This window comes from Caretta caretta, chromosome 1 (assembly GCF_965140235.1).
Source record: "Caretta caretta isolate rCarCar2 chromosome 1, rCarCar1.hap1, whole genome shotgun sequence".
In the NCBI taxonomy this organism is placed as follows: Eukaryota; Metazoa; Chordata; order Testudines; family Cheloniidae; genus Caretta; species Caretta caretta.
The window spans coordinates 40,933,930-40,946,698 of NC_134206.1; the positions used below are offsets into that span (position 1 = coordinate 40,933,930).

At 39.8% G+C, this 12,769-nt stretch overlaps 1 protein-coding gene across 2 annotated transcripts in view; it reads right to left on the bottom strand.

Annotated features, from left to right (window-relative positions):
• The window catches only part of CRYL1 (crystallin lambda 1), an 84,685-nt gene that overhangs the window by 36,517 nt on the left and 35,399 nt on the right, over positions 1–12,769 (bottom strand). The gene's annotated exons all lie outside the window — the stretch shown is intronic.

Genomic DNA, 12,769 nt, shown 5'->3' on the forward strand with positions numbered 1-12,769 from the left:
ATTAGAAATCCTCCAGTTAATACTAGTTATCAATACATTTATTTATTTTTATATACCTTTGAAGCTTCCAAAGAGATCTAGGCAACCAGGCAAGCAAACAGATTTAGATGTACCCGCCAGCCATAATACTCTTCTCAGATCAACTCATCCACTTAGGACAGGCCTACATGAGGAAATTGACAAAGGAAGTAATTCTTTTGCTATGGTAGGCCAATGTAACTTCCCCATGTTGATGCTCTATTCTGGAATAAAAGGGACTTTATTTCAGAACAATTACTATTCTTCAGCATAATTCTGCTGTAGCAATGCTGGTCAATCTCCCTATGTAGGCAAGCCATAAGTGAACAGATAGGCATTGCAGCATGCCTTAAAAGGTAGACGAACTCAGGATCTGTAGGACCAAGGAGGATGAAGCACGTTTCAGAGATCAGGACCCTGCACTGGAAATGTCTGCCAGTGGCCCTGAAACATGCAAAGCTAGGGATTGTCATCTGAAGTGCCCCAGATGACTTCATCTGTGAAGGAGAGAAGAGGTCCCCAAACCTTAATGGGCACTGTAGGTCAAAATATTCAAAATAACTAGCTGGAAGTCAATGCAGTCTGTGGAGCACACGTACGAAACTTTACTAAATGGGTGGACAGCCATGTTCTTCACTGACTGAAGTTTTTAAATGGTCTCCTAGTGCAACCCCATGCAGAGCATGCTGCAGTAAGCCAGTCTAGAAGTAACAAAGGCACAGAAGATAACTACAGTGAAGTCCATATCCAAGAGCAAAAGTTGCAACCTCTTTGCCAAGTGAAGATGGCAAAAAATAAAAACAAAACAAAACAAAAAACACACACAACTCTTTTCTACACGCTATGGTTGCTCTCTGGACACCCAACAGTAGGCAGGGTTCAGAATTTCTGTAACAAAAGGCAGGTCTAGCCCCTCAATAAAAGGGCAGATAACATTTCCATCATCTCCTGGGGTCAGAGCCCCAACCCACCCATCAGCATTACTCCCCTGTGTTACATTATGGAAAGAGATGGGGGAGCAGGCTTACACTTGGTTTATAAAACTTCAGATGGACTCTCTGTGGATGTTTGGGGTACGGAATTCCACCACACTGAATACAAATAGGTAAAAAATCTTTTTTTTTTTTAAATCAGTTTGTGTGGAATTTTACTAAGCTTTAAGTTATAAAATGTCCATGACTCAGAAAGGATAAGTGAGGTCATTTAAGAATGGTAGATAGAGTCCATTGTAATAAATTCCATTACCAAAACAAAATGATACTTTGCTTGCAATTCCTGGATCAGTTAAGATAGCAAGTTGGTTAAATTTAAATAGTTTCTTTTAGCAAAGCCACAGATGAAGAGAACTCTGCAGATACTGTTCAAACTAATAAAAGAGTTGCACTGAATTGCTTTATTGTGAGACCTTATTGTGAGACTCTCTACCTGAAATACTATGCCTGCTTTCAGATCATATGATAATCAAAAGGGGAAAGCTCAAAACTGTAGGAAACCCAAACCAGCTATGATTATGTAAGGTTTCTGAATGGAACATTTGCTTGAAGTTTCTTGTATAGTGACACAATTGTATTCAATCTGTTGGACCAGTGGAATAAAGTTTCTGTCCTTGTGAAGGATGGAATTATTTTCTCAGTCAGGGATCCTGACTTCCTGAAGAACAGAGAGAAAATTAAGCCCTAAACAGTCTATTAAGCTGGAACTTCACTTGCTGTCAGTTAGAAAACTTGGAGAAATCTGTAGCTATTCTGTTTACCTTCCGAAAAAGGAGATCAAATAATAAGTAGTTAAAATACAGTACTAAGCCTCTCATATGGTCTCTGGAATAGTCAGTGCAGTAAGGTTAGAGTCCATCTGAATGCATTTTAAGTGACACTGTATATACCTGTGCCTGTGCCTGCCTCCCCACCCCCACACTTTTTTTGAGGCTATCATGCTTCTCTTTTGCTGCAAATAGTACACTCTTATTCCAGGGCTCTAATGCTTGAATAAGATCACTATAACCCAACTTTCAACTTAATTAAACCTTACAATAAACATATTTTGTAACAGCCTCACGAGAACATGCCAATTTGTTGGCTTTCAGCAACAATGCCCTGGAGAGGCTGCACTGTACAAAAGTTTGTTTAATACCTTTTTGATTTTAACCAACTTCCGATGAAGTGAGCTGTAGCTCACGAAAGCTTATGCTCAAATAAATCGGTTAGTCTCTAAGGTGCCACAAGTACTCCTTTTCTTTTTGCGAATACAGACTAACACGGCTGTTACTCTGAAACCTTCCGAACAGTGCAAACTTTCCAGTGAATCTAAAACCACTCTGTGAATCTACAATATAAATTCAAACAATTCAGAGTAAATACATGTTCAAGCTGGAAACACTGACTCCACCTGCCAATTAAGAGCCTGATCCTGAGAGATCTGGCAACTCTAAAAGGGTAGCTGTACACTAGAATTTTTTACCTCAAGTTAATTTATTGCTATGCCTCAGCCTTGGGTAGAAGTACAAATGTTTGTAACCCAGAACAAAAGCCTCTAAAAACTTAGCTACCTCCAGTTAATTGGCAATCAATTAACTTGTGGTCAGAAAGCCTAGTGCAGACAAACCCAAAGACTTCAAGTAGATTGAATTATATTGTACAACTTTGCTACATTGTGCATTCAACAAACTTTTTAAAAGCCGTCTCTAGCCTTCATAATCTTAACTTACTGTACCTGCCAAGAGCAAATTCATAGGTACTATGTCAATGTCTGGTACTCTATAACAGCTAAAGGTGTTTATTATTATTATTATTCATATGGTCTTCTGATACTAGTTCAATTCTTTGTAAGACAGACCAATCAGGACATTCTCTCAGATCCTCGTTTTTAGTCAAAACTACTAAACATACCGGTAGTTGTTTCAAAAACTCAATCAGTGTTTTTTTTGTGATTAAGTCCTAACGTTAATGTACAGTAGCAATACATGACCGTTTGCTAAAATAAATGTTTCATGGCTGTTACAATATTTATGAGCCACTTTCATTAAAGATTTTCATGTTTAAATGTGAATGCCTATTCCAAAGTTGCTGTTTCTGCATGTGCATGCAAGTAATTATTATTTAGTATTTTCACTGCAGTATCATCTCATGGCCCCAGTCAGGGACCAGGGCTCCATTCTTATAGACACCGAACATATATATAAGAAGAAGTCCCTGCCTCAAAGAGCTTACAGTCTTGGCCTGGATCCTGCAGTGGTGCTCTGCATGGGCAAAGGGGTCTGACTCCACAGATCTCATTGCAGGATTGTGGCTATAGTAATCCTAAACACAATTTTCACTATTTGCTTGTCTGTACAGTTGGGTAATGCGCCCTATGGGGGTGTGATTTCTAAAGCACACTAATGAGTTGCACATTAATTGGTCTGTGAGGACTCTGCCAGTGTGCATTAAAGGTTCCCTGGACTGCTTTCAGAAGCATGTTAGGGAACCTTCAGTGTGCACCCGCAGCGTCTACACTGACCAATTAATGTGCAATACATTAGTGAGCTTTAGAAATTACATCTCACAGTGCACATTGCTGCCTATTTTTCTCTTGCATGGGGTTGAGCAACTCTTATGTAATGGAGAGTCTCAGCTTCTAGCCTCAAGGAGCTGTTTGTTTTTTCTTAAATGAAAAACCTGTGGGGTGTGGAGGGAGCTCTGAAAAGAAAAGCACAAATCAACATGGCATAATGGCACCTGAGGTCTTCCCTTAACCACTGGCTCACTCTTCCGCTTTTCAGCATATAAAGCCTGATTTCAAGAAATGCTGAGCACTCACAGATAGTCCCATTGACTTTTACTGGAGTGATGGGTGCTCAGCACTTCTAAAAATCAAGCCCATAATGTCTTTCCTGTGGTCATGGGAGTAACTGCTGAACCAAGGAAGCTGTGACAAAGAAATCCTGATCACTTTCTGATGATTACAAAGTGTACTCTGGTTATGTGAAGTTAGCTCGAGGTTTCCCTATACTACAGACCCTGGCAGGATGATTTCTCATACATATACTTTACAGCAGATCATTAATCTCTCTGACTACTGCAGCACTACTGTGACAGGAGCTATGTCCAGTCTAGCCCTCAGCTAGTGGGACAGTTGTTGAGATGCAGCAGTGAATGAAAGGATTAAAACACAAGAAGAAACCTTACGGTTCTGAGACGGACTCAGTAAACCCCAGCAGAGAAATAAAGTGATAAGTCTAATCACTTTTTCTAAATACTTTCATCTTCTTTCATAGATAAATTCCACTCAGAAAAACAGTGTGAAAAGATAAACAGAGAATTCAAGCATAGTTATTGCATTATCATCCAACTACTGAAATAGTTAAGAAAGCCACCTGGATTTAAAAACAAAAGGCCTGATAAGCGTAAACCTACATAAAGAATATGGAGGCAGCTTATCAGTGTATTGATAGGCACCACCAAATATTTGGAAAAGTTATTTGGAAATTTAGTCAAGAATCCCTTGAAATTCTCTCATTGTGTCACTTAGCTATAAAGCTGGCGGCCACAGTAAGTTAAAGATAATGTTGTAAGACTGCAGCATATCTTTACTAGAAAAGTGACTCCTGTAGAAAGCAGGCCACTCTGGAAAGAAATAAGGTGCACACTCCAAAGTTACTGTCAAGAAATAGTCCAAGCTTAGCTCTATGCAAATTGAACATTATAACTTATGAGCAAATTCTAGTTTTCTTCCAAAATTAGCATTTAAGATTTTGCAGGGGGGTGGGGGGGGAGGGGGGAAGGACGTACATTTGTAAGTGGCAGTACAGGAGTACATCCATATTTGGCTAACCCCTCCAATAGGAAGGATGCATGTGTAAGAGCTGAAATACATGATGAGAAACTGCAGAACCCATACATTCATTATCAAGTGGGTCAGAAAGGTACTGACAAAAGTGGATTCAACAGTACAACAAACAGACAGTACAGGTAGTACATATGTAGAATCCCCTCTTTGCACACACAGTTTCATACATTCCAGTGAGGAAAACAAGAGACTAAGATCCATGCAACCAAGCTATGGAGTCCCGATTAGTCAATGTGCTTACTAGAAAAGGGGAGAATAAGCAGAAATTTGGTTAGGCTACACATCAGGAAACAGGATGTTCACTGAAACAGAAACCATAATTCTACGGCTGCTGAGCCGTGCTACAGGCTACGCCCAGCACGAGTTCACCAGAATGCTGAAGAGGTGTAGTCTATGATCAAAGCCACACGCACCTCAGAGATTTGTGTCTGTATGGCACTGGAGACCTGCATGATCAGTCATAATAAGTGAACCACACAACAGCGGACCAGTGAAACTGTGCAAGGTACAATAAGACTAACAAAGGGTGTGATTCAGCGCCCCCTGAAACTAATGAAGAGGCTCCTCATTGACTTCAATGGGCCTTGAATGAGTCCCAAAGCAACACACAGTGGGCATGCATACTGGGTAAATGAACGAAGGTAAACTGTGGTAAACCTGGCATATTCATTTTGATAGTGGTATGATCACCAAAAACTCATATTCCCTAAAAAGCTGTTTCACGTCAGAAAGTTTTACATATAGTTTACTGATCTTGTCTGAAGAAGTTTTAAGTAAAATAGTTTTAAAATATTAGGTCATCCAACTTCAAAGTCTTTTACTTATGATTCTTGGTTCTGCTAGCTCAGGCCTCTGCTGCAGGATTGGGACCTATATCGTACTTTTCTTCTCGAAGTCCAAAAATGTAAATTAGAGCTAGGGAACAGGGGGCCATTTTTCTTGCATTCTATATCATATCCTGATGTGCAGTTTTCTCAGTGAACAATAATTATCTGCCTGAAGCTAGCAATTCACACACTGAAATCCTAGAATTTTAAGATTATTCTTACACCAGTGTTTACTGTCTACAAAAAAAAAAATTAAATGGTTAGTGTATAAGAAGGATTACAAAATGAAAGTTAGTGGTGCATTTAGACTGCAAAGTTTTGTTTTGCTGGTTGTTTTAAAGCAGCTTCTGGAACAAGCAGAGAAACAAAATTGTTATTTGTAGTTATTACAGCCAAGATGAAAGCACCAATTTTGTTTCCAATCCTAAATTATTGTTATATGTGCCCATTCCTTTTGCAAAAAATATCATGAATAAAACTGTAAAAAAAAAGTATTGTTGGCAAATGTAGTTTTCACTGTCATTCTAATAAACAGTTAAATGATAGATACACCAAAATATATCTAATAACTTAAATAAAGAGAAGAGCACTTCCAAAGATTTACACTTATTTAACAAATCAGTTAAAACTTTCAGCATTGTGAAAATGGCAATACCTTTGAATTTTTCCACTGATACACTTTTGGGATGGTTTTGTTTTTAATTAAAAAACTGCAGATAAATTTATTTGCATGCATTTTATTAAATCTCCAGGACATAGAAGATACTTCAGAAGTGATTGATCTAAATAAAAAATTGTAGAAAGCTTGCCAAGACCGTAGAATACACCACCACAGACAAGTTGATAGAAATCAGACAGTGGCTTCTGACTCCATAGAATGCCAAGCACACATTTTCCCACACTTCACTGTACACCTGTTAGCAGCTGCATCATCTTCCTGCTGAGTAACTGTGTTTGTTCCACAATTGTGTTTTGTTTTCTATACGATGCACAATGTGAAAGGGCTGTATACATGTAAGGTAAATAAACTGCTGCATGTCATGTCTGATAAGTTTTGACACTTGTCTATGTACTGACTATTTTAGAGAGTTTTAAGCATTTTACTAAGATTAATATTTTGTATCCGTGCCATCTCTATAGCCAGATGCCTTGGTTACTCTGGACCAGATTCATTGCAAGAGGAGAGGCAACTTATGTCTGCTTCAGCCTTGAGGGCTATCCGATCTCTTGCCCTTGCTGTTGTGGATCCTAAGGGCTATTGCAGTATGTAGTGTTGCTGGACCACAGGACTGCCCTGACTACTCCCCCCCATAAAATCTAGAATGCCCCATATAGGAGCATTCCCAGGAGGGCAGGATGGCCCCTATGCACTGATTAAGACAGTGCAATAGGGCTGTAGTACAGGGATGAATTCTCCTGCATTAATCAATCAGCCTATACAGGTCTCAGAGAGAGACACATAGACACAGAGACAGAGAGAGAGAATGAATGCATTATAAAATTTAAAAAACCTTAAAAATGATTTTAAAAAATGACTTTTGTACAGCTACAATTAAAAAAACAGCATATAAAAAGTCCAATATCTCAAGACATTCCAGGCCCAGAAGCAAGTGCTGCGTATTGCACTGGGACGCTAGTATTCTCATTTCCATTGCCTTAAAGCTCCCATTTCTAACCCTTCAGCATTGTGAGATAATAGACTTTAAACTTCAGGATTGAATATTGCCTGCCCTGGCTATCAGACCCATATCACATGTCAGGGGGTCAGGACAGTGGAATATGTAGGGAAAGAAGGAAATATTTTTCTATCACTTTGTCAAAAATAAAATAAATAAAGTAACTCCAAAGTAGCTGTTGGAAGCAACTCAGACATTTGTAACGTTGGAAGCAGTCTCAATGGAGATGGATCTGTGTGTTCCAAAGTGCATTATAAATATATGCCATTGCAGTTTATCTCATGGATATCATCTCCACATATGCGGTATAATGCACACATGCAGCTACTTAGTGAAACTTTTGTTTGGGAATATATTATGGATTCACAGATTTTCATGCCAACAGGAACCATCATGATTATGTAGTCTGAGCTGCTGCATAACAGGCCACAGAATTTCAGGACCGGATGCCACTGTGCCATACCAGGGTACAATTCAGACTAACGAGTAGCCGTGCCATCCCTGCCCTGTAACAGGGGTTTCACTTTACAATGCCTTGCTGCTGTAGCATCAGCCTGGACTGTTCACAAACAGCCTCCAGACTCTAAGTCACTCCCAACTTTGTCTGTGTGTGCTGCAGCCAACTGGCCACACCTTGATTCTTACCAGCCTTAAAGCCTACCACAGGGTGACCCCAACACACTCTCAATTCCAGATTTTCCCCAGAAACATATATCCTGTACTGCCCAGCCCTCTCCTGGACAGTACAAATACACTAAGTCCATTATTCCTTTAACAGAATAATATGCACACAACTTGTTATCCCAAATGGAGTAACCCAGACACTTCAGCTTGAACACATTGGGTAGGATAAAACAATAAAACAAGTTTGTTAAATATAAAGAGATACATTTTAAGTAGGGCTGTCAATTAATTGCAGTTAACTCATGCAATTAGCTCAGAAAAATTTATCGTGATTAATCACACTGTTAAACAATAGAATACCAATTGAAACTTCAGCCAATCACTCAGACAAACAAGTTTGGTTATAATTTGCAGGAGATAATGCTGCCCGCTTCCTGTTTCAATGACACCTGAAAGTGAAAACAGGCATTCACATGGCACTGTTGTAGTGGGCGTTGCAAGATATTTACATGCCAGATGCACTAAAAATTCATATCCCTTCATGCTTGAACCACCATTCCAGAGGCCATGCAATCATGCTGATGATGGGTTCTGCTCGATAACGATCCAAAGCAGTGCAGACTGACGCATGTTCATTTTCATCATCTGAGTCAGATGCCACCAGCAGAAGGTTGATTTTCTTTTTTGGTTGTTCGGGTTTCTGCATCTGAGTGTTTCTCTTTTAAGACTACTGAAACCATGCTCCACAGCTTGTCCCTCTCAGATTTTGGAAGGCACTTCAGATTTTTAAACGTTGGGTAGAGTGCTGTGGCTATTTTTAGAAATCTCACATTGGTACCTTCTTTGTGTTCTGTCAAATTTGCAGTGAAAGTGTTCTTAAAACGAACATGTGCTGGGTCATCATCCAAGACTGCTATAACATGAAATCTATGGCAAAATGTGGGTAAAACAGAACAGGAGACATACAATTCTCCCACAATGAGTTCAGTCACAAATGTATTAACCCATTATTTTTTTAACGAGCATCATCAACATGGAAGCATGACCTCTGGAATGGTGGCCGAAGCATGAAGGGACATACGAATGTTTAGCATCTGGCACAAATCCCTTGCAACCCAGCTACAAAAGTGCCATGCGAACACATGTTCTCACTTCCAGCTGACATTTTAAATAAGAAGCAGGCAGCATTATCTCCCATAAATGTAAACAAATTTGTTTGTCTTAGCATTTGGCTGAACAAGAAGTAGGACTGAGTGGACTTGTAGGCTCTAAAGGTTTACATTGTTTTGTTTTTGAGTGCAGTTACCTAACAAAAAAATCTACATTTGTAAATTACAATTTCACAATTGAGAGATTGCGCTATAATACTTGTATGAGGTGAACTGAAAAATACTATTTCTTTTGTTTATCATTTTTACAGTGCAAATATTTGTAATAACAAATAATAATACAAAGTGAGCACTGTACACTTGGTATTCTGTATTGTAATAGAAATCAATATGTTTGAAAATGTAAAAAAAAATCCAAAAATATTTAATCAATTTCAATTGGTATTCTATTGTTTATCATTGCGATTAATTGCAATTAATTTTTTTCATTGCAATGAATTTTTTTGAGTTAATCGCATGAGTTAACTGTGATTAATCGACAGCCCTAGTTACTTTTTTTTATTATACAGGTATTATAAAGCATCCATTGAAGTGTTGGCCAATCTAGTTGGTTTTTTTAATATAATGACTAACTCCTAACTCAGTTACTGCAAGTCTTCTCAAGGCTAAAGAAACAAAAACAACTCCTCAGATATCCAAAATGCTTTAGCTCATACTAATGTGAAATTTGATGCTTGCTAAATACACTGGCTCTTAAAATGACAGAAAAATCTCTACCCGTATGATACTGTACAGATAACCACTCACTCAGTAAGGTGAAACCCAGAATCTTGAAAGAAACATTTTGTACTTTTCTACAGTTCAGAAAACAAATAAGCTATCAGTATTCTAGTTCCTTCAATTTCAGATTACTGTACTTGAAACCTACTGCATGCTGTTCAGAGCAAGTAACTGCCTTACAAGTGTCTGTTCAACTATACTCAATAAAATAAAATATAAAGAAAGGGTGCATGGACACTAATTTTCAGAACTACATTACTTAACTAACCTCCCCCGTCTTCCACTTCTATGTTGTACCCTTTAATAGAGTCTATTAACTAGACAGCTGAAGTACTTTACATATGCATATCAGAGACAAAGTGGGCTAGGTATCTTTTATTTGGACCTTTTATTCTGTTGGTGAAAGAGACAGGCTTTCGAGCCTTTAATATCCTGGGACCAACACGGTTACAATATTGCAAACATATATAACAGACAGAGAGATCCAGCAGGGAAATCTTCTAGAGGATTTTAGGTTGTATTTATTTATTTTGGGTGGGGGAATCTTGGAAGAGAGGAGATGATGCAATTCCACAGCCCAGAGCCCGAAAATGCTGAGGCTGCTGTCAAAATGGCATACCAGACTGAAATCTGCAAACGATTTGATGTTCTAGCCCTTGCAGATGAAAGCCTTGAACACAAGCAAATAAACAATTTGTAGGACAGTTTCCAGTCTTCTGTTATGGCTGTCACCAACAAAGTGCTGGGAAAATGGCATCTCAGACCCAAACATCAATGGATCGGTCAACAGACTCTGGATATCATAGAAAAATGATGTATGACTTGCTTAAAGGACCAACCAAGAATACCAACTCTTCAGTACCTTGCATAACACAGCTTTAAAACAGGACAGTAAGATGTTTTGGGCAAAGAAGACTCAGTTGATGAAAGCTGCATCTGCCAGAAACAACTACAGCACTGTCTATAAAGAACAGCACAACTTAAAAGCCAGTCCATGAAACAAACTTTTGCTTGTCAAAGATGGATGTGGTAACATACTGAACCCCAGGGCAGAACGTCTGAGTAGATGGAAAGAAAACTTTCACGAGCTTCTTAACCACCACATCCGCGCTGCAGATCTGCAGCTGCAGGAGCACCTGAGAGTCCAGTGACTGCCTTTCCACGTAACATAGAGGATGTCCCTGTCAAGGAGGTTCAAAGCGCAGCCTTTAAACTCAAGAATGGCCATGCTGCCAGTATTTCTCTTATAGCTGCTAAGCTGATCAAGCGTGAAAGGGATTCCATATTGGAGTGGCTGACTCACATTAGCAACAAAGTACGGATTCATGAGAAACTACTTGTAACAGAGACCTGGCTCCTCCCCTACCCAGTTTGCTGCAGAAACTTCACAGACTCCTCCAGGGGTGATCTTAGTGACACTTTATTTCTATTTCTCTTCACCAATATCACCACAGTCCCCCCTGCTCCTTCCTATTTACAATCTTTGCTGAGCTTTAGGCCCTCTCAGCAGGACCTGAGGGGAACAGAAGTCTCCCAACTCTGAGGCTTCTGTATGGCTAGGCTCAGCTAGCTCTATTCCTCCCTCTCTCCCCTCTCCACTTTCTTCCTGTGTCTCTTTTATCAGCCCTGGGATGATGGGGCCAATTGAGTTCTTACCCCACCTAGCCCACCAGCCTGATTAGATCATTACTCCCAAACAGCGTCTCCTGAATCAGAGTGCAGGCTCACCTATTCACTCCCTGCATTCTATCACATGACCGGACGACTGGTGCTGGGGGATTATTCTCCCACTTTGGAAAGGGAAAGGCGATGCTCTGATGTGTTCCCATCAACACAGCATCACTTCGCTTTCCATTCCAAGCAAACTGTTCATGCTGGTTCTTCCTGAACATGCTACGCCTGCCAAAAGCAATCTACGCCATCTACAACAAACCAGGTTTATGCCTGGATGATCAACCACAGCACAGATTTTTTCAATAATTTGTGTAACAGTAAAAGTCCAAGGGTTTTGTCCTAGGAAAGATGAGGTGTCTATAGTCTTTACTGATTTAAAAGCTGCCTTTCCCTCTGTTGATCATCGCTCCCTTTGGCACTACCTGCATGGCAAACTCCTTAATCTTCCTGAGAAATGCACTGCCGCAGCGAGAGCTGTGTCTTCTTCGGCACTAGGATGTCCAACTGGTTTGAGTGCCATAGAAGTGTCGGTCAATGGCGTGTGGCTGCCCCCGATCTGTTCAACACCATTACTGACTGAACGACGGAAGCCATCACTCGCGGCATACGTTAAGCTCTGAGGCTTTTTCTGCAACCATATTAGGAGATCAGCAGTCATGAGCCCAGAAGCAGGAAGACACATCCTCACATTCCATCTAAATTACATTAGAATAATACAATATCGGGCTGTTAAGAAGGAGATCCTGTCCTAACAGTACCTATCACCATCAGATAAAGACAAAGATCTTAAGATGTTTAAAGAAAACTTTGTTTGACAGCATTCTGTCTAGCAAGGAGTCACCTATCAACAGTTGTGGGTGTAAAATCTGTACCTCGTTATTGTTTTGCTTTTATAGAATCATAGGACTGGCAAGGACCTTGAGAGGTGGCCTCATGGCAGGACTAAGTATTATCTAGACCATCCCTGACAGTTGTTTGTCTAACCTGCTCTTAAAAACCTCCACCACCTCCTTAGGCAAATTATTCCAGCGCTTAACCAACCTGACAGTTAGGAAGTTTTCCCTAATGTCCAACCTGAACGTCCCTTGCTGCAATTTAAGCCAATTGCTTCTTATCCTATCCTCAAAGGTTAAGAAGAACAATTTTTCTCCCTCGTCCTTGTAACAACCTTTTATTTACTTTAAAACTGTTATGTCCCCTCTGAGTCTTCTCTTTTCCAGACTAAACAAACCCAGTT